General features: G+C 42.1%; 1 long non-coding RNA gene across 2 annotated transcripts in view; it reads right to left on the reverse strand.

The window, feature by feature from the left end:
• The window catches only part of LOC128104462 (uncharacterized), a 732114-nt gene that overhangs the window by 545408 nt on the left and 167154 nt on the right, over window positions 1–19552 (reverse strand). For both annotated transcript variants that reach the window (XR_008216011.1, XR_008216010.1), the window contains exon 2: window positions 281–348. This is a non-coding gene — a long non-coding RNA (uncharacterized LOC128104462). The remainder of the gene's footprint in view (window positions 1–280; window positions 349–19552) is intronic.

Consider the following 19552-nt stretch of genomic DNA (forward strand, 5'->3'; position numbering starts at 1 on the left):
TAGGTACATTATTTACTCTGTAATAGACGCCTAATGGCCAAAGTCAAATTCATGGCAGAGTATTGGAGCAAGAGAGATCTAGGTGTTTTCAAAGCAAATCCATTCAAGTTCAAGTTGCTCATTTTTATGTCACATGTATTCCAAATCATTATGTCTAAGAAATCTGACAGGAACACGTGCTCCTAGCTTCAAGCAATCTTGAACTTTGGATAAAACAAAGCACTCAGAGGAGGTGCCCTGATCATTTCTGGGACACCCCAACTGGGATGTGTCTACATACCAAGGTCAGAGGTCTTCTTTGATCTATTTCTCTTTTGGTCTCAGAAGAGTTCAAAACATTCCAGAAGCCTGCAAATATGAAAAAAAAAAAGTTTGGTTTCAGGAAAAGATCTAGAAAGTAGGAATCAAAGTCATTTGTGGAAGTTGAAAGCATATATGCTTGGCTAAAAATGAGGCCTATCTGGGGTTGTAGAACATGGTCAAAAATCTTCAAAGCCATGGGTGTGATGGTTGTAATGAACACAGAAGGCACTTCAGCTAAGAGAGAAAGCATATCTTCCAGTTGCAGAGAAAGCCTATGCCCTCCCTTCCCAAGGAGGAGAAGGAAGACGGTAGGAGATGCATACTTTCATTAAACAATTAGTTTCCATCTGTGGATACATTTTGATTCATTGCCAATACAATCTGAGAAAAGATGGGAGGGAATTTGTAATTTTTCTTACTGGTTTCCATGTAGGAAGAAAATAAAAGGGATTTTCTTCACCCATAATAGAAAACAAAATTCTAACTTAAGGATAAAGCTCTGGCAGGAGTCCATGGTGAAAATAGCCTCATACACACACACACACACACACACACACACACACACACACACACACACACACACACACACACGTAGGATAAAAAGCCAAACCTTAGGCTATATTTTGGAAAAAGGCCCCAAGTGTGAGTCACAGACATACCTAACATGTGTACTTAATGGTGACACAGAGATAACGCCTTCTTAATGGTGACACAGAGATAACGCCTTCTTAATGGTGACACAGAGATAATCTTAGCAGCTGAAGCTGTCCTTCCTTCCTCAACAGCACTGGGGTGGCAGTATCAGACGGCTCTCAGGTAAGAGAAAATTGATGCATGGAGTGAGTGCCGAAGAGGAAATCCAAAGTCCAGAAGCTAACAGGAAGAGCACAGGCCCAAATTATTTAGAAAAAAAATTCAGTAATGCTGCCCAGTGTAAGAATTAATCACTCATTTAGTCAAAGGGGAGAACAACCTACTTATTTATGATTTATTTTTAAGTGCAGAAGTGAAAGTCAAGACACCCAAAGGGTGATTTCCAGAAGCACTTGCTATTCTGATCCCCAGGGGATAATAGCTATAGAAATGAAGGGATTGGAGGGACAGCTGTGGCCGCAGAGGGGAGCTGCTCTGGAGGAGTGTGGTAAACAGACCGATCTGGTCGCCCTCTGCTCTGCAAGACAGACTTAAGAAGGACTATCTCAAGCCACAGTCTGAAGAAATGCACAGAGTCAATTATAAAAGTCAAGCATGAGCCTTAACTGTTTCATTAACATTGCAGCTACCAGAAATAGAGAAAGTTGGAGGTTAAAGGGGGTGAGAATGACCAAAACCAGGAAGAAAGAGCCAGAAATCGATGATAGAACTTAATTCAGAACAGTCTCAAGTCTTGATGGCTGCAGTTGGCGTTGCTAAGCCACTTACAAGATAAAAACCCTCTCTCTCTGAGCTGAGCCTAGTATTGCCCAATGTAGGTTCTTTAAGATAGGAAGTACCTTAGACAGGTAACCGATCCTCGTCCCCAAACTCAATATCCAATCCTCCCTGTGTGTACAAACCACACTTCAAACTCAAGGTACTTTTATGCATAAGGCCCCAGGAATGGTGCTTTGAAGAATGATTATGTAAAACATAGTAGTTGCTTAGAAGAAAATTCAACTCCACTTCCTTTGAAATAATCACAAGGAATGCCGTTATTTATACAGCCTGCAAACCTACCCATTGCACACTGCTTTAAGAAAAAGTAAATGACAACTGTAAGATTATTTTTTCAGAGATAGACTATACACACCAGAGACTCCTGGCATGCATGCACACACAGCTGTCTTTCATTATATTTTTGTCTAGTAAACAAACGCTGTTCATTCAAGTAATGCCGCTGTATTTTGAAACCACCCTTAACGTGAATTGTGGGGTGAGTACTGCACCATCATGCCACTTATAGAATGCTAAACTAGTCCAAAGTCCACTCCCTTTCCTCTCAGACCTCCAGAGATTAAGATCAGGAAGACTGGAGCATCAGGGTTTTAGAGTGACCCCCTAACAAACAGTCTCTTTGGACTCTCATGCCCCAAGAGGATCATCTGGCTACGTAGACACAACATGATTTGACAAGTCCACACTGTCACAAAGTCCCCGAGTAATCTTACAATCCCTAAATCAAATCAGAATCTGCAAGAAACCAACGAGGTATCTATGCAACATTTTCCAAGAATGATAAGGGAGCCACCAACGTAGAAGACATAGAAAGAGGAAACAGTGGCATGCGCTAACCCTCAGCATGGTTAGAACCAGAGCTACTTACAACCCCAACTCAACCCTGTCTTCTTGGTGGTAAAGCAGAGGCTTTGTTTCAACAGACCTTTATCTACAAAAGCAGGAAGGAAGTCAGGATTAGCTCGTGGGCTGTAATTTACTGATCCACACCTTGGAAGTTCACCAACAGTAGTGATTATTAACTTTCAGTATGGCTTACATATATTTGGGCACATATGACAACATGAATTAGAATCCAGGGACAAAAGAAAACTGTCAGGAGAATAAGATGGAAGATGGTCCAGTTCCTTGATGCCTCTGGGTATCGTAGAGGTCAAAGTAAAGAGGATCAACTATATGCTGGATTGTGACAGACATCCAATACCTATTCTTTATAATAGTTTAGGTTATGTGGCAAAGGGGAACTTAATATGTAATCAGCTAAAGTTACAATAAGATTGTCTCAGGTTTGTGAAAAACTCCCATTGTCTTTTAGAAATAAAACACTGTGATCTGACCCAGGGACTCACTATGAAGTCCAGGCTGACTACACCAAAGACGGCCCTGCCTCGGTCTCCCGAGTGGCCCTGGCACAGCGGGCACCACCCCCGGCTCATTAAATAGTGGAATCAATAGGTCTTGGTGGTTGATGAGTTAACATAAGCTAACACAAGCGAGGCTCCTGGGTTTACTTTATATATGAAAGGAGGTCTCTAATGTATGAAATAATCTACCTTCCCCAAGAAAACGTCTAAAAAGAGCCCCTCCAAGCAGAAGGAGACCACATACCCTTACCACTTACAACACCCTAGAGAAGTAGCCACATGGTCCCACAGACTGACCCCAGGGGCTGCTTTTATAGCTAGTCAGAGCTGCACGACCACGGTCTGAGAGACCACTCGAGGCACATCAGCTAATCCAGCAAGAGTTGAAGCAGGCCAGGCTCAGTTCAGAAGCCTCCTTTGCTCTGCGAGAAAAGGATCTCCCCCCCAACTTACTCAGCATCTAAATAGCTGCTTGTCTTAGACAAAGAGTTAAGGGGACCTGAGTCAGAGGGCCATGGCTCACAGCATAGCATCTCCTAGAGGGCCTAGAAATAAGCTTTGCAAAGGAAACCTGGTAGTGATTGCCATGGTTTTTATGAAAATTAAAACCCCAGGAAACTTTGTTAAATTTCACATATTCCTTTGCAAAGCTTATCCACAACCAGAGACACATGGTGCTTAAGAAGCATAAAGGAGCCAGGCAGTGGTGGCGCATGTCTTTAATCCCAGCACTCGGGAGGCAGAGGCAGGTGGATCTCTGTGAGTTCAAGGCCAGCCTTGTCTACAGAGTGAGTTCCAAGACAGCCAGGGCTGTTACACAGAGAAACACTGTCTTAAAAAAATATAAGGAAAAAAAAAAAAGAAGCATAAAGGAGATTTTTATATGCACAGGGACCAGTCCAGGCTCTGTTTGCACACTTTGTGATAGGCATTAAGCTTTCTGTGACCCCAGACTAAAACCATATAACCCCAAAGTAGTCTGCCTGAAGTAAGAAACACACTTCAAATTAATTGGGGGTTGTTGGACTTCTGAGCTGGAAATGCCTCAGCAGGTGTTTAAAAACTTTCAATCTATGCCTCGCCACCATAAACTTGAAACCATGTTTCACACATTGGGAATTGTTTTTAAAAAATGGTCATAATGATTTGTCTCACACCTTTGCAATTTGACCTTGAAGCTCCCCAACTAGGAGTGGTGTTTTTTTTTCCTCTACCTTTCAACTTGGTCATGGTTATGTTATTCACTTTGGTCAACTGAACATTAACCAACCTAATGCAAGATGGGGCTTGAAAAGCACTTGGGGACTAGGACATTCCCTCTATGGGCTACTTTTGGAATCCTGACCCCTATCATGTGACTAAACCCTACTGGACGCCAGAGACATAGAGCTCAGACCACCACTATCCCCATCATCAGACTTTTGTCCTTACCACAGCCACTCAGTTATGAAGGTTATATATAGCGCCGCCCACATAACCCAAAACCAAAGACTGGTGAGCAGTAGAGAAAATGGCTCAGGTGGTAAAAATGCTTATGGCAAAAAATGTCAAGACCTGTGTTTGATCCTGCAGGACTCATGTACAAAAGCTGAGCATGGTAGGTAGTATATATCTATATATAATCCCAGGGTTGGGAGACAGAGACAGAAGGATCCCTGGGGCTTGCTGAAAAATCAATGAGCTCTAAGTTCAGTGAGAGACTATGCTTCAGTGTGTGTGTGTGTGTGTGTGTGTGTGTGTGTGTGTGTGTGTGTGTGTGTGTGTGTGTGTGCGTGCGCGCATATATACATGCGAGAAGCAATTGAGGAAGAAACTCAACATCAATTTCTGGCCTTCACAGACAAGTGCATACCTGTGCACATAGGTGCATTCACACATGACTATGTACACAGAGACTTACACACACGCATGCACGCACACAAGGTAGATGAACAAATTAAATAATAGTCTTTGGCTTCTGGAGTTTGAATGGTATATTATCCACCAATGTGTCAATAGTCTATGGCACACATACCTAATGCCCAATCCCTGGATGAGGTAGAATATATTAAAGTAAACACTCATCCACAGGGATGAAGAATGGTTCATCTGCTCACCAACACAGGCTGTGCAGGCTCTCTGGGTTATCAAAACTAAACTGCAATGTGTTCTCCCTGTTGTTTCTGTTCCTAGTGTATCAGCTTCAGTAGAAACAAGTATGCCTTAAACAAGACAAGAAGCCCTGCTGCTGTGGTCGCCTGCTGTGGTCTAGGAATCAGAGCAAAGTTTCTGGGAAATCACCACACCAGAAAAGCTCCCTGGTCTTCATCTACAACTCAGCTTTTAGAAAGCTGTGAGACTAGATAAGAAACAAGTATTGTAGTACATCAACACATGGCCAACTGAACTCCAAGACTGTTAACTATTTCTGTCCAGGAAAGAAAGCTGCCTGCGGTGTGGAAGTCTAGAAGCTCCACAGGGTTTATACTGGGACACTCATAGATTCCAATTCTGGTGCTGGTATTGAATAGCTAGAGAAGATGGGTTAAAAAATAGTGAGATCCATTAAGTGTTTATTATGCATCCAATGTGGTGCCTAATAATCACTAGCCCAGAATCTTTACAATAACTTTATGGGGCAGGTTCTGTAAATAGTCTCACCTTTACACAACACTTAGGATAACTCAGTGAGTTTCCAAAACAATAGACCTAGTATGTGGTGGAGTCTACATCTGATCTAGGCAGGATGACTGAGAGGCACATTCTCCAGTATTTTAGGAAACTGTCACTCAAGGTATTTGACCTGTGTGACATAGCTATGTGTTTGTTTGTTTGTTTGTTTAATTTTGAGCTCTTGACCCATTGATTTAGTCATGCAAAGAGTAGTTAAGGAATACCTTTTACATGGGCTGGGTAGGTGCCTCAGTAGTAAAGTGTGTACTCAGCATATGCAATATCCAGAGTTCAATCCCCAGTACTGGGGAAAGGAGGAGGGGAGGGAAAATACCTATTATATACAAAGGATTTAAGACTTGAAGATCAATGGTGAGGTAGACCCTGCCTCATTAAGCATTTCAGATTTAACAGGGAAAGAAGATTAGAACCAAGTGACTCAGTTTCTCCCTGTGTCAGCATAGGGTGCCTTACTTTCCAATCAGCCATTCCTACTGTATGACCTGAGTCTCTCCTTTGTCTGCATTCCTTTTCCAGGACTCTGGTGTATGTGAACTATATCCCCAAATTATTGGCTACATCTCCCTCCCAGAGTATAAATGAATCCTCCGCTTTAGTGTGTCCCAGAGTTAGATGCTCATCCATGATGGATGGATGGTAGCAGCAGACAGTGTAAGGCAAGTTAGAGTGGAGAGGAGGAAGAATGCTCTCCGGAGTCTTGAAGGGTTTCCTTTTTATTAGAAACCAGTGCAAACTTCATGGAGGAAACAAGCGAGGGAACTCCAGCAATCAGGCTGCAAGCCATCTCATATCACTTTTATTTGAATGGATCGGGCCAGATGTACACTCAGTCCCAGCTCCACAGGACTTCTATTTCATTCTTAGTTATAGTCTTTCTAGGGACTGGGGAGAAGACAGGAGGCAATTCAGGCTAGCTTAAAGGAAGTAACTGGTTTCTAAGAGTCAGGAAGTTTAAACACAGTAATGAAGGTCACCTGTGTATATTTTTTTAATTGCAAATGATTATTCAGAAAAAAGTAATTACTGCCGTTTCCCAGTGGAATTATGATATCTTTATCCAAGGAGATATACTCTGGGCTCTAACCATTCATGTTCTCAGTGGAACACGTGACTCCTCTGATTTTCAAAAGGGGGCATCAAAGAAAATATGCCATTTCACGTTGAAAGTGCAGATACCTAACTGTCTAATTACTCTTGCCATGAAAGAAAGTAAGTTAGCATTGGACTTGAGCAGAAAGGAGAGCTGATGAAACTCCGGATGGCGGGGGAGTGTTGTGAATTGTGTAAAGAGTTTTGAACTATATGCCATTTTATTTTGGCCTGCTAACAATGAGATCCCCCAACGTGTGAAATTAGACCCTCGGCAGAAACAAAAGAGGACTGAGGATGAGTGCCAAGCTGTTCGGCAAGAGACTGGGAGAAATTTGGCAACAGCCTCAATCCTCCTGAGGACTCCGTGGGTCCAAGAAAGTAAAGTTAGCACAAATCACTCGGCAGCCGTAGAGTGAGAAGGGCTTCTCAGAGGACGGAGAGCCCTTGAGCTCCATCAGCTTATAATAAATTGCATTTCAGAAGTAGCACTTTTCAGAGATAATATATAAATATTTTAAGTAGAGAAGTAGAGGTGTGGGCTACTTTTTCTGTAGTGTGTCCAGAAAATCTGCGCGCACACATCAAGCTCTGCATCTAGGGATGGTTCTTTGTTGTGGTGCCTGCATTTTTAAACAACGTGCCTGACCTATTTGGGAATTAATAGAAGTAAGGGGAGCCAATGTGCTGTTTATTATTTATAGCAGATTCACTTTGGATTAGGGCTTTTTAAGATGTTTGGGTCTAGGCTCCATCCAGATGTGTTGCTAAGCAGCTCCTAGCAGGCAAGAATATGGACCAAGTGACAACCTGCACCATTAAGGTGACATCAAAGTCAACTCCTTTCCTTCTCCTAAAGGCCGTAAGAAAGTAGGGGAGAACAGCTCTGTGCTGGTCTTTGTCATCCCATAAAGAGAATCTCTGCAGGTCAATGTAGAAGGCCTCTCCCTTCAATTAGGGTCCCAGTGGCAAAACAAAATATCAAATGTCTAGCTTCCATTCATAAGATTTTCTTAGAAATCTTCTGCTTCTCTTACAGTGTCTAAAGAAAGCCATTCATGAGCCTGTGTGTCTCCCTGTGGACTATGAAACACTTACCAATGACTCCTGCACAAGAAGAAATGGAAGAACATGATAAAGGATCAAAACCCAAAACTGATTAAGCCTGTCATGGTGTGATTTGGAACAAGGATGTCTTTAGTTCTCCAGACTTAAATAACCATGAGGTTTGAGCTTCGCTTTCTTTTTATAGATTTTTTTTTTTAAAGTATTTTTTACAGATTTTTCAAGTTGAATGGTTTGGAGGGGGAGAGTGCAAGAAGGTCACTCTGAGCATCTTCTGGTCTTTGGAGTCTCTGTGCAGAGAATATGAACTTTCATTAGTGAAAACTCCCTAGCTCCCCAGCTTCTCTCTTACTTCTTGTTCATTATTGGAAGGAGTACTGGAAGCTTTTCAAAACACAAAGTCAGCTTGACGGTGACAGATAGAAAGCAATGGACCATTCACTGACCAACAGGGAAAAAGATGATCATGACGGACCCAAGAACTCAAGAAGCTGGAGCTACTGAAGGCCATGTGGGCCACTGTAGGGTTGAGACAACTCGCACAGGTGCTTGGCTGCATCTCTTGACTATAAAGCTGTTTGTACACGGAAGTGCACGAGCCAGCTGGTTAAGGAAGATCACCTCCCCCTGTCTCCAAGGATTGGTCGATCAGTACATCCTTTTCAGAAGTGCTTTTAGACAAATATTTGCATGCTACTGCCTTTGTGCTTGAAAATAATGACCCCAATACACCCAACTGGCTGATACTAATGTTTAATACTTAAGAAAAAGTCACTCCATTTATTTCCTATCACTTTTTAAAATCTCCCGTGTTAGGCTTGATAAAACCGGTTCTATGACATCAAATGGTTCTATGTGCCCAAGACCACAGCACGTACATCATCTAGGCTTCAAGCCCAGGTTTTCTGGCTCTGGTCCAAGTCTCTTTGTAGAAGGGCAAGAGAGTAGGAAAGATGGGGTTGTAGCTGGGGTCTAAACCTCATCCCACTTATTAGTAGGTTTGTAACTTTATATGCATCTTTGATTTCTTATAGCAGCTTCTTTTATCTACAAAGTCAGGATCATCCATCTACCCCCTGCTTGCAGGGCCTCGGTCACAGCAGGGCTTAATTAGTGAGTGATTCTTCTTCCTATTCCCAACTCTGCAATGTCTATTTGTCTTAGGACCTTGACTGCCTTCTGCCCAACTCATCTGCTCAAATCCAAGCTCTCATGAAAGTAATTAATAGGATAAGTGATCGGACTAACCCCACAGACAACACCCAGGAGAGGGTGTTGTCTGTGGGGTTAGTCCGATCACTTTACTTAGGCTTGGTTTGGCAGGATTCTGGGCATCCCTGAAAGAAAATTCTGCAACAGTGATAACAAAAGTTGTTCCTTTACAGACTTCTGGGTAAATGAGAAATTGTGGTTCAAACCTACTGGGGACATTGGGAGTAACATATTAGTCCAAACAAAGGAAAATGAAGGCACGTCTCTGAAACTTTTATTGGCTGTTGGATGAAGGCTACATCTAGTGACATCAAGACTGGAAAGTCTGGCTTGTTACACACAGCCATGTAAAACATGCAGCCAGACAAAGCCAAATACTGTGGATTACAGCTGTTCACAGCAATGTTCAGTATAGAGACATGGGTACACATAAGATATGGGTGACAAAGCATTCAGGGTTGCCATGGTGACCGATGTGGCTTTCAACTTAAAGAGGCTGCTTAATAAATAGCACCTTGTGATTCTTTCTAAAGCAGACACTGCAACACTTGCTACTTCTGGAGGCTCTTGGGATTAACATTAGCTAAGGAAATGGGCTCTTGGGTCAAGAATTCTACATGGAAATGACATCAGCAGAAGCTCCATCACCCATTAACCTGAGAAGTGCTTCATAAGATGTAGTTGTTAAGACACATCAACAGGAACAGAATGCAGATGTGGCTTAGCTACAGTCATTGCTACCGTGGTGTGCCTTTGTGTATGGTGTCAACTCAACCAGACATGTTAAATGTGTCAATGCCACAAGCGGCAGTCAGATGTCTTCTTCTAATCACCTTCGTTCTCCCACAAGACTATACAAAATCCTTTATTAATTTCCACTTTGCTGTGTTTCTGCCTTTCATTACTGAGCCTTTCCAGAGACTTCTGGAAAGTGAGAAGAACATTTAAATGATAGATATAGATAGATAGATAGATAGATAGATAGATAGATAGATAGATAGATAGATAGATAGATATTTTGGAATAGGGTCTCACTGTAGCCCAGGCTTGCCCAGCAATCACTGTGTAGATCACACTAGTCTCAAGCTAGATATAACCCTCATGTCCCAGCCTCCATAGTGCTAGGATCACAGGCTTGAGCCACCAGGCCTAGCTCTAACAAAGATTCTGAAGAAAGGCACAAAAAATGCTTAAATTACACAGTAATCAATAGTAACTGCTATATATAACATGCAGCAACTAATTCTAATACTTGTGTATGTAGACCATCAAAAGGGGATACATTTGAGAATTAATGTAGGTGGAGAAAATAAGAAAAAATCATGCAGAAGGAAAAAAGAAAGGTCTTAACTATTTTTAATATTGAAAGTGATCTGAGGGAAAATTAATTAACCAGTTTTGAAGAATAGGCAGCTCTTACTTATAACTATTAAATGTAGAATCAATAAGTATGTTCTGTTTCCTTTTCTGCTGCTGTGATAAAAGATTCTGACTGAGAGCAGCTTGTGGAGGAGAGAGTTTATTTACACTTCCAGGTCAGAGTCCATCATTGACAGAAGTCAAGGAGGGAAATCAAGCAGGAACTTTAAGCAGAAATCACAGAGATCACTGCTTACTGGGTCCTGCAGGCTCATGGTCAGCTAAATTTGTTATATAGCCCAGGAACACGTGCGTAGGGATGGTACTGACCACAGTGGCCTGAGCTTTCCTACATCAATTAACCATCAAGGCAAACCCCCACAAATATGCCCACACAAATTGATAAGCTCTCAACTGAGACTCCACTCTCAGGTGACACTAGGCTATGTCAAGTTGACAATTAAGGATAATCAGGCTGAAGAATGGACAGGAAATTGCAATTCAATTTTCACAGCAAGAGCTGTTGCAGGTAGACCTACCAATGGATGTTAACGTTTATTGAAGCTGAGAAGAAGCAGGAATTCCACTTCATCTCCAGGAAGTTCATCTCTACACCAGTGAGGGAAAACCAGCAACTGTTCAGAGAAGAAAAGCTGCAGCCATCTTCCTAGCCTAGTGACCAAGGGTGATGTCACCAGGAACCATAACATGATGCCTTCCTAGCATAGTGACCAAGGGTGACGTCACCAGGAACCATAACATGATGCCTTCCTAGCCTAGTGACCAAGGGTGACGTCACTGGGAATAAGACACACAGATCATAACATGATTGCATGAGAAAGGTGCAGCCTGTCTATGATATTCCCCAAATCATACACCCTTGATCTAACCATGGAAAAAAGGAGAGTCAATCCATAAACTAACTGACCTGTACTATTCAAAACTGTCAAGGTCACAGAAATGGAAGACAGACTGAAAAGCAATGAGGTATGACAAGTAAATGCAGCGTAGGTTTAGGACAGAGTTCTTCAGTCACAAGAAGGATTTAATCTTGCTCCACTTCATCTCATCAGTGTTGGCAGAGAGAGAGTTTTCAAGCAGTGGCGGAAGAGTAGATGAGAAGCTCTGTAGCATAGCCATTTCTCCCCAAGTCTCAATTATTTGAAAAGAAAAAAAAACTTGTGAGAGTCTAAGAGTAAATGAGAGGTTAACATACTTCACATGCATGAAAGACCAACATTTTATAGGCTCCCTTCAGAATTAGTCATTTCATTTAGGGCAAAATGTAGATGGCCAAGTATTGTTGTTTTGTTATTATTAAAGGCCCTTGATAAAAATTTTCTATCAAAATATGTCATGCTCCATAATTACAAGTAAACAAAGACTTCAACACATATGAAGTACTTACTGTTTACCCAACACCTTACTGAGTTTGTTACATGTGTTAACTTGAGAAATAGTTGAAGTACTTCAGAAGGTCATGCTGCTAGCTTGTGCTTTTAACCACTACTGAGCCAACCAGAGAACAAGGCAGGGAGGCCACCATACCATATTCTGAGCCAACCAGAGAACAAGGCAGGGGTGCCATACCATATTCTGAACCAACCAGAGAACAAGGCAAGGGGTGCCATACCATATTCTGAGCCAACCAGAGAACAAGGCCAGGACCACCATACCATATTCATCTTGCCTGAAGTTTGGAAGATGAAGAAAGAAAACAGAATAAGAAATCTTGGATTATGATAGAAATGATATTCAAAAGGACATTGTTAAATATCATGGGTTAAATATTAGTCAAATGTCTCTTGGGGAATGGAAGTTACTCAACTGGTAGAATGCTTGCCTAGCATCCACAAAGACCTGGGTTCCATCTCTAGCACCACATACCCTGGGCACAGAGGCCCAGACCTATAATCCCAGCACTTGAGAAGACCAGCAAGTCATGATATCTTTGGCTACAGTAAGTTCAAAGCCAGCCTTGAACAAAGGAGACTTTATCTCAAAAAGAAAAATCTGTTTTCTGAAAAATAGATGTCACTGGCTTCAGTTCTCTGAAGTTAGCAGATATATTTTAAGACATAAAAAGGGCAAAATGCTTATGAGATCAGAGATATATACAACTTAAAAGATCTTTGCAAGGCATGATGAACTTTTATATAGCCTTGCATTTAGATAATTCCTCACACATCTGTTATTTAGTCAATGAATACTACCAATGTCTGCTACTGAAGAAAACATTTAGAGAAAATGGAAAATACATGTTTTCTTAATATACCTCAAGTTTATCATGTAAAAACACACACACACACACACACACACACACACACACTCACACTCACACTCACACTCACACACACACTCACACACACACACACTCACTCACTCTTAACCCACAGACCAGGTGTTGAGTAAGGAAACTGTTGGAGACTACTAGATAAACAGATATTTACATCATTTCCAATCAATTATTTAAAACACATGCCATTAAAAGTTTATTAGCTTGATTATTTTTAAGGAACTACTACCAAACTCATTAAAGCAATCAAGGTTCTAGGGATTCAATTAAAACATAACAATAAGTGAACAATTTGAATTACAATAAATGCAAGAATCTTATCACCAGTACAAGATGTACTCTTTTTTAATAACTCAACTGTTTAATCTCTCTGCTCAAAACACCCACTGAATTGGACTTATCATGAAATAAATCTTTGGTCAAAATTAGTTTTATAAAATCGCTGACTTCATATACTGAAAGCTTGTAAAAAAAAAAAAAAGTCTTTCTTTTCTTTTTCTTAAAGCCAAGAATTCCATTGTTTTTCTTTGAATTCTACCATGACTTTTTATGTCATGAAATCTGAACAATTCATTCTCCACACTCCCCCTTCTGGTTTTGTGTATTTGTATATCCATGGCTCTGTATTCAGATAGAGCCACCCAGGGGAGATACAGAAGCGTAGGCTCAAAGGAAGACAATAAAAATACCAGAGGTCCACCTTCACGGACATAGCCTCAATGATAAACAAAACACAAGAAATCACCTATTATTATAGAACCAATCATAGAACCAATCAATCAAGTTTTATTACAGTGATTAGCCAGGCAACATCGCTTCAATTTGGGCAGCTTTTAGCAAATTGGCAAATGTTTGCAAATACATACACGAATGTGCAAAAATATAACACATGGAAGTTTTGAATCATATTTCTCCAGTCTACAAAAGTGCTTTTGATATCAAACTCAACATTCCTATGTCCTGCCTTAGCCTCAAAAGAAAATTCTAGTTAAAATGAAAAACCCCTGAAATACAGGATGGATCATGGAGGTGCTTGCAGAAGGCAGCCCACGATTGTTCTGCGCTGTAATGCAATCTATTCCAGAATAATTTTTCTTTTTATTATTTCATTAAGTTGTATCTCACTAAAGTTCCTCTTAGGATCTCTCGGCAGCACCAAATTTTTCATTGAGAAAACGATAAATCACGGGCCTAAATTACAATTTAATTATAAACGCCTTTGCCTTCTAATGCTGCCTGGGACCTTTTACCCTGCTCCATAATTCTAAAAAATGACCCCTGTCATAATTTCCTTCACTAGAATAATATGGAGAGATCTAATCCTGAATCCTGCTGTCTTATAATTTAATATAAGAGGTAATTATTATTCAAAAGATAATGTTGCAGATATTGAAAATATTCTGAAGTTTGAGTCTAGGGGAAAAAAAAAAGAAAGCTTAGGTGCGTAGAAGCTTCTTATCACCTCGCCTATCAAGAGAAGCAACGGGAAGACGCCAAAGGGTTTTTAATGAAACAATATTAGAATCCATATATGTACCGCTGGTGTTTTGTACTGTGTGAGATGCATCTCTATAGTCTTTAAAACACAATGAGGAACAGAATGCCTCATTTCCAAAACCAAGGATGCCTGAAGTAGCAACTGTGTTGAGTTGAGAGTGTACAAATGACACTGTGGGTGATAAAACTTCACCCCTTCTCTTCACGTGGGTGAAGGGAAGATTTGGGAGGTGACAAGCTGCAGAGCAAGGGAGAATGGACCATGCAGCCTGGGCACCTAGATCCAGGCTGAAATGTTATGGTATACCAAAGAGAAGGCGTTCCCTGCGGGCTGAGGCATCAGCCTTTTCATTGGCAACATTGGCACAGCTAGGAGGAGATATGTGCACCTTTGGGCTGCCTGGGATGTGTCAAAACCGTGGTGAAGGGCAGGACTGACCCGTGCATTCCAGGATTTACAAACAAAGTAAAACAACAAAACCCAGGCAAATCAAGAGTGAAGAACAGACACCTGGCAGCCTGCCACGGTGCCCTTAAACTCAGCCATCAGCTCTGTAAGTCCATTGGTGGCAATCTGAACACACCCGCCAATCAGAGCTTTCCCACTGTACAAGTAGCTGCCCATTCCCAGTGACCATCAAGGCAACAGAGAGAAGTCAGTACACCGGAGGGATAGTCTTTGTTACGAGGAGGTGGGAAAAAAATGGATCAGCACAGAATGTGGGCCTGGGATCTGTGAGGCAACGTGACAGTGGAAAACCAATGGAATTTTCATCACCTTTTCACACAAAAGGGGAACAAGACCATTGCTTCTAAATGACAAATGCTCTTGAGATCGTCTATCCAAAATCTGACGTCATTCTGCCAAATGGCATGAAATAGAGAGTCCTCTTTCTTCCTGCTTCCACCCAAAATTCAAATGATGGCAAAATGAACCATCACAGCTAAAAGCATAGGGGAGAAGACATGACATCTCAGAGATCACCCAGTAGAGGTGGTGATGGGAGGTGTGGTGGAGAGGGTGGAGAAGGATACAGTGCTAAGGACGAACAGGACACAAAAGAATGATTACCACCCCTTACCTCCCAATCTCAGACTCTTCACAAAACCCCTCTGCGGCTCAATAAACATCAGACTCAACAGTATGCACACACCGCTTTACGGTCTCTTTTGTTTTGTTTTGGTTTTGTCCTAGAAGCAGCTCATTTAAGATGCAATAAATCGGAAGGGTGTGCCCCCCCCAATCCCTCCATAAATCTCAGGACAGTGCAAATGAAGTAAGTCTCATTATGGACAGAAAGAAAGGGCCTCTCCAGGACATCTCAGACTACCATTAAAGCAATCATTAAAAATAACAACCCACCTAAGGGGAGGGTGTGTGTGTGTGTGTGTATATATATATATATATATATATATATATATATATATATATCACAAAATATATAGATATTAGCCAATACTATTAAAATAGGTTTTCTAGTTTCAAATAAGAATTGAAATCCAAAATGCAAGAGAAAACAGAACAATTGATGCGGGGAGAGGAAGGGGCAGTCTTATAGAAACAGTCTGTAATTTCCTGCAGTACCAGCGGAGAGAGCCATGAAACGGTACCCATAACGATCCAGCAATAAAGAAGTGTGCAGAGATCGGGAGACTGTGCCTACCTGAATTGTTTGAGAAGTGAGAAATATTTAAGAGTCCTGGGAGGTTCTCAGCAGACAACAGACAAGACTTTCCAATAACTAAACAGAAGTACATTAAGGTGGACTCAGGGGTAGATGGAAAGAAAGCACAGATAGGCAATACAGGTTTAAGATCCACTAAAAAAAAAATTGTCTGCCTTCGTGTGGTATGTTTTCAAGGGATCTCAGTTGTAATGATGTGGGGTGAGTTAAAAGTAGGAAAACTGAAAGCCACGGGGAACGGGAACAGGAGGCTGCCCATAACCTAGCCTGTTCTACCCATGTGGCTGGCTCTGATCATGCCTGTGGATGTTGGAAATCGCTTTGTGGAATGAAGATCACACTCTCATGTAGGAGCTACCTAAAAATGGAAGTTTGTTTCCTAGTAGACATGAAGATGAATCAGAAATTATACAGTTTCATATTATATAATTCTAGGTAGAAAAAGCAGGACTCTGCTCACTCACACTCTATGATTTTTCTATATGAAAAAGAATTAAACAGTGAGATATGGTGGTACAGGCTTATAATCCCAGCACTCGGGACATCAAGGCTGGGAGATCACAAGTTCTAGGCCAGCCTCAGCTACATAGTGAGTTCAAGGAGATACATAGCTAGACTTCATCTCCAAAGACTAAACAAAAAAATGTAATTAATCATTCAATCACAACCGTCATGCAGTTGTGGGCGACTTTCGCCTGTTATTGTAGTGTTACAGGGATGGGAGCCTCTAGGCCCTGAAAAGGGCAGCATGTTTTGTTCACCATACCCACTGTTCTTCAAGAAAGAGACAGGAAGTAGTGAGCTGGAGAGGTGGCTAAGCAAGTAAGAGGGTCTGATCTTACGCCCACATCAAGTGGCTCACAACCTCCTCTAATTCCCACTCCAGAAGGGCCAATGTACAGGAATGAAGGTAAATCTCAGAAGACAGGAAACTGCTCACAGGCTACTCTCAAACAGAAGAATACAGGTGATTTAAAAATAATAATAAAGTAAGCCTGGGGGTGTAGCTCCGTCGACAGAGTGCTTACCTAGCACAAATAAACCTTGGGTTCCATCCCCCAAACCACAAACATCAGGCATATTGGGGTACACCTATAATCCCATCACTCAGGAGGCAGGAGGATCAAGAACTCAAAGTCATTCACAGTGACATAACAAATTTGAGGGCAGCCTGAGCTATGTGAGACTTTTCCTGGGTTTAATTAAAACATGAACAAAATAAAATAACAAGAAATAAAATAAGATTGAAAGCCAAGTGTTCTAGAGTTCCGATGACAATACTTCCTAGACAGGAGGAACTGGGCAGCCCACCCCCAGCTCTGCCACCCCTGTGTGCAATGTATTTGAGGTTCTTGTGCTGTGGGATGTTCTGTATGGCAAATGTGTTGCTGATTAGTTAATAAATAAAACACTGATTGGCCATTGGCTAGGCAGGAAGTGTAGGCAGGACAAGAAGGAGAATAAAGCTGGGAAGTGGAAGGCTGAGTCTGAGAGACACTGCCAGCCACCATGATGAGAAACAGCATGTGAAGATGCCAGTAAGCCATGAGCCACGTGGCAAGGTATAGATTAATGGAGATGGATTAATTTGAGCTGTAGGAACAGTTAGCAAGAAGCCTGCCACGGCCATACAGTTTGTAACCAATATAAGTCTCTGTGTTTACTTGGTCGGGTCTGAGGGGCTGTGGGACTGGCAGGTGAGAGAGTTTGTCTTGACTGTGGGCCAGGCAGGAAAACTCTAGCTACATTCTTGCCTTGTTATTTCTTCTTACCTGGAAGAAGGGCCTCCTGGTGCTTGCCTTAGTCACCTCGTCAAAGTTTTAATTGTAAGTCTTTTGTTTTAGGACGAACCTCACTGGTAAGAGAGCAAGCTAGGAAGACAAAGAGGAGGAGAGGGACCAAGAGGCTTTGCCTCACAGGATACCCCTGGGGACCCGTAGAGAATGCCACCTCAGAGCCACCCCACCTGAGACATGAAGGACTAAAACTCTATATTCTACCTCAGCAGCACAATGGTACACTCTGTGTGTGTGTGTGTATGTGTGTGTGTGTGTGTGTGTGTGTGTGTGTGTGTAGTATGCGTGCATGCATATGTATTTATGTTTGCATGCCTCTGTGTGTGTGTGTGTAGTGTGCATGCATACATATGTATTGATGTTTGCATGCCTCTGTGTGTGTGTATGTAGTGTGCATGCATGCATATGTATTTATGTTTACACGTCTCTGTGTGTGTATGCATGTGTGTTTGTGTGTGCAGGGGGGCATGTGCACATGTGGTGGTGGTGGTGGTGGTGGTGGTGGTGGGGTGCCTGGGGCTTACTGATTTGTCTAGGCTAGCCATTAAGCCAGTAGATGGTATCCACCTGCAGCGCTGGGACGATAGTTGTGAGCCACCCTCCCCACCTTTCTAGTGTGAGTACTGGGGATCAAGCTCAGGTCCTCATGTGTACACAGCAAGCATGTTACCAACTGAGTCAATCTCTCCACACCAGTTCAGAGAGGAGGAGGACAGCAGAGGCATACTTAAGGGCATTTGCCCAGATCTGTAGTCTAAGGACTCCCATCATGGATGACTTCAAGCTACCAACAGCACAGTGCTAGACATAAAGGACTTAGGAAGAGAACCCAAACATCACTAAATGTACACATTTAACCAAAAGACAGACAAACACAAAGACATAATCTCAAGACAAGAGCACAGAGAATAGGAAACTGTAGCAATATAATTAGGAAGTGGTTGTCCATTACCTTTGCTTTTCATATAATTTATTTAATTGCATGCAATCTAATTTTTAATAACAGCTATGTTAAACAGCCAACACACAAAATCCCTGCAACGTTAACAATCAGCTCTGTAAGGCAACACAAGGCAGTTTCAAACTCCCAGGCAGAAATTCCACTCAGTCACTGACTGAAGGATCTCTCCAATGGGAAGTGAACGGGAAACTTCTGATCTGGGGTAGGTAATAAAGCAAACCCCAAGGCCAGAGGAATTGTGCCATCATGTGGACACTGGGCCTGTCCAGCCTGAAGCTGCGTTATAGGTGAGAGGGCCCAAGAGGGCTCCCCCAGAACATGCTGCTCCTTTGAATACAAGGCTGGCTATGTTTCCTGACAGGCTAGTTCTTGCTGACTTGTGGTGGCATTGCTGCTCATTAACTTGAGTGACTGAATTCTTCACTAGCCATTCTGCTCCTCCCTGTCTCCTGAACCCACATTCACTGTGTCCCACTTTGAATATTAAGACTGAATGCAGGCTGAACAACCCCAGCCCCGCCCCTGTCTCCACGCCACAAACCATTACTCCGTCCATCTTTCTGTTTAAGGAACTATTGCTTCCCTACCCAGCTTGCTTACTTCCTGCTCTCTGGAACTCTTATGGTATCGACTGTCCTCTGCACCCAGCTCTGAAGACAGCTTTCTAGATTGCCTGCCAAGTTCCATTCATGGTGGGATGCTCTAGACTCTTGTCTAGATTCTTCTCAGTACTTCCAGAGCCAGCCCTCATCTTTGACTCTCCTCTGGTTTGAAGCACCAGAAACTGCTTCTGGGCTAATCACCTACCCCTGTCTTAA

The sequence above is a fragment of the Peromyscus californicus genome, unplaced genomic scaffold (genome assembly GCF_007827085.1).
Source record: "Peromyscus californicus insignis strain IS unplaced genomic scaffold, ASM782708v3 Scaffold_8__1_contigs__length_139910024, whole genome shotgun sequence".
Classification (NCBI taxonomy): domain Eukaryota; kingdom Metazoa; phylum Chordata; class Mammalia; order Rodentia; family Cricetidae; genus Peromyscus; species Peromyscus californicus.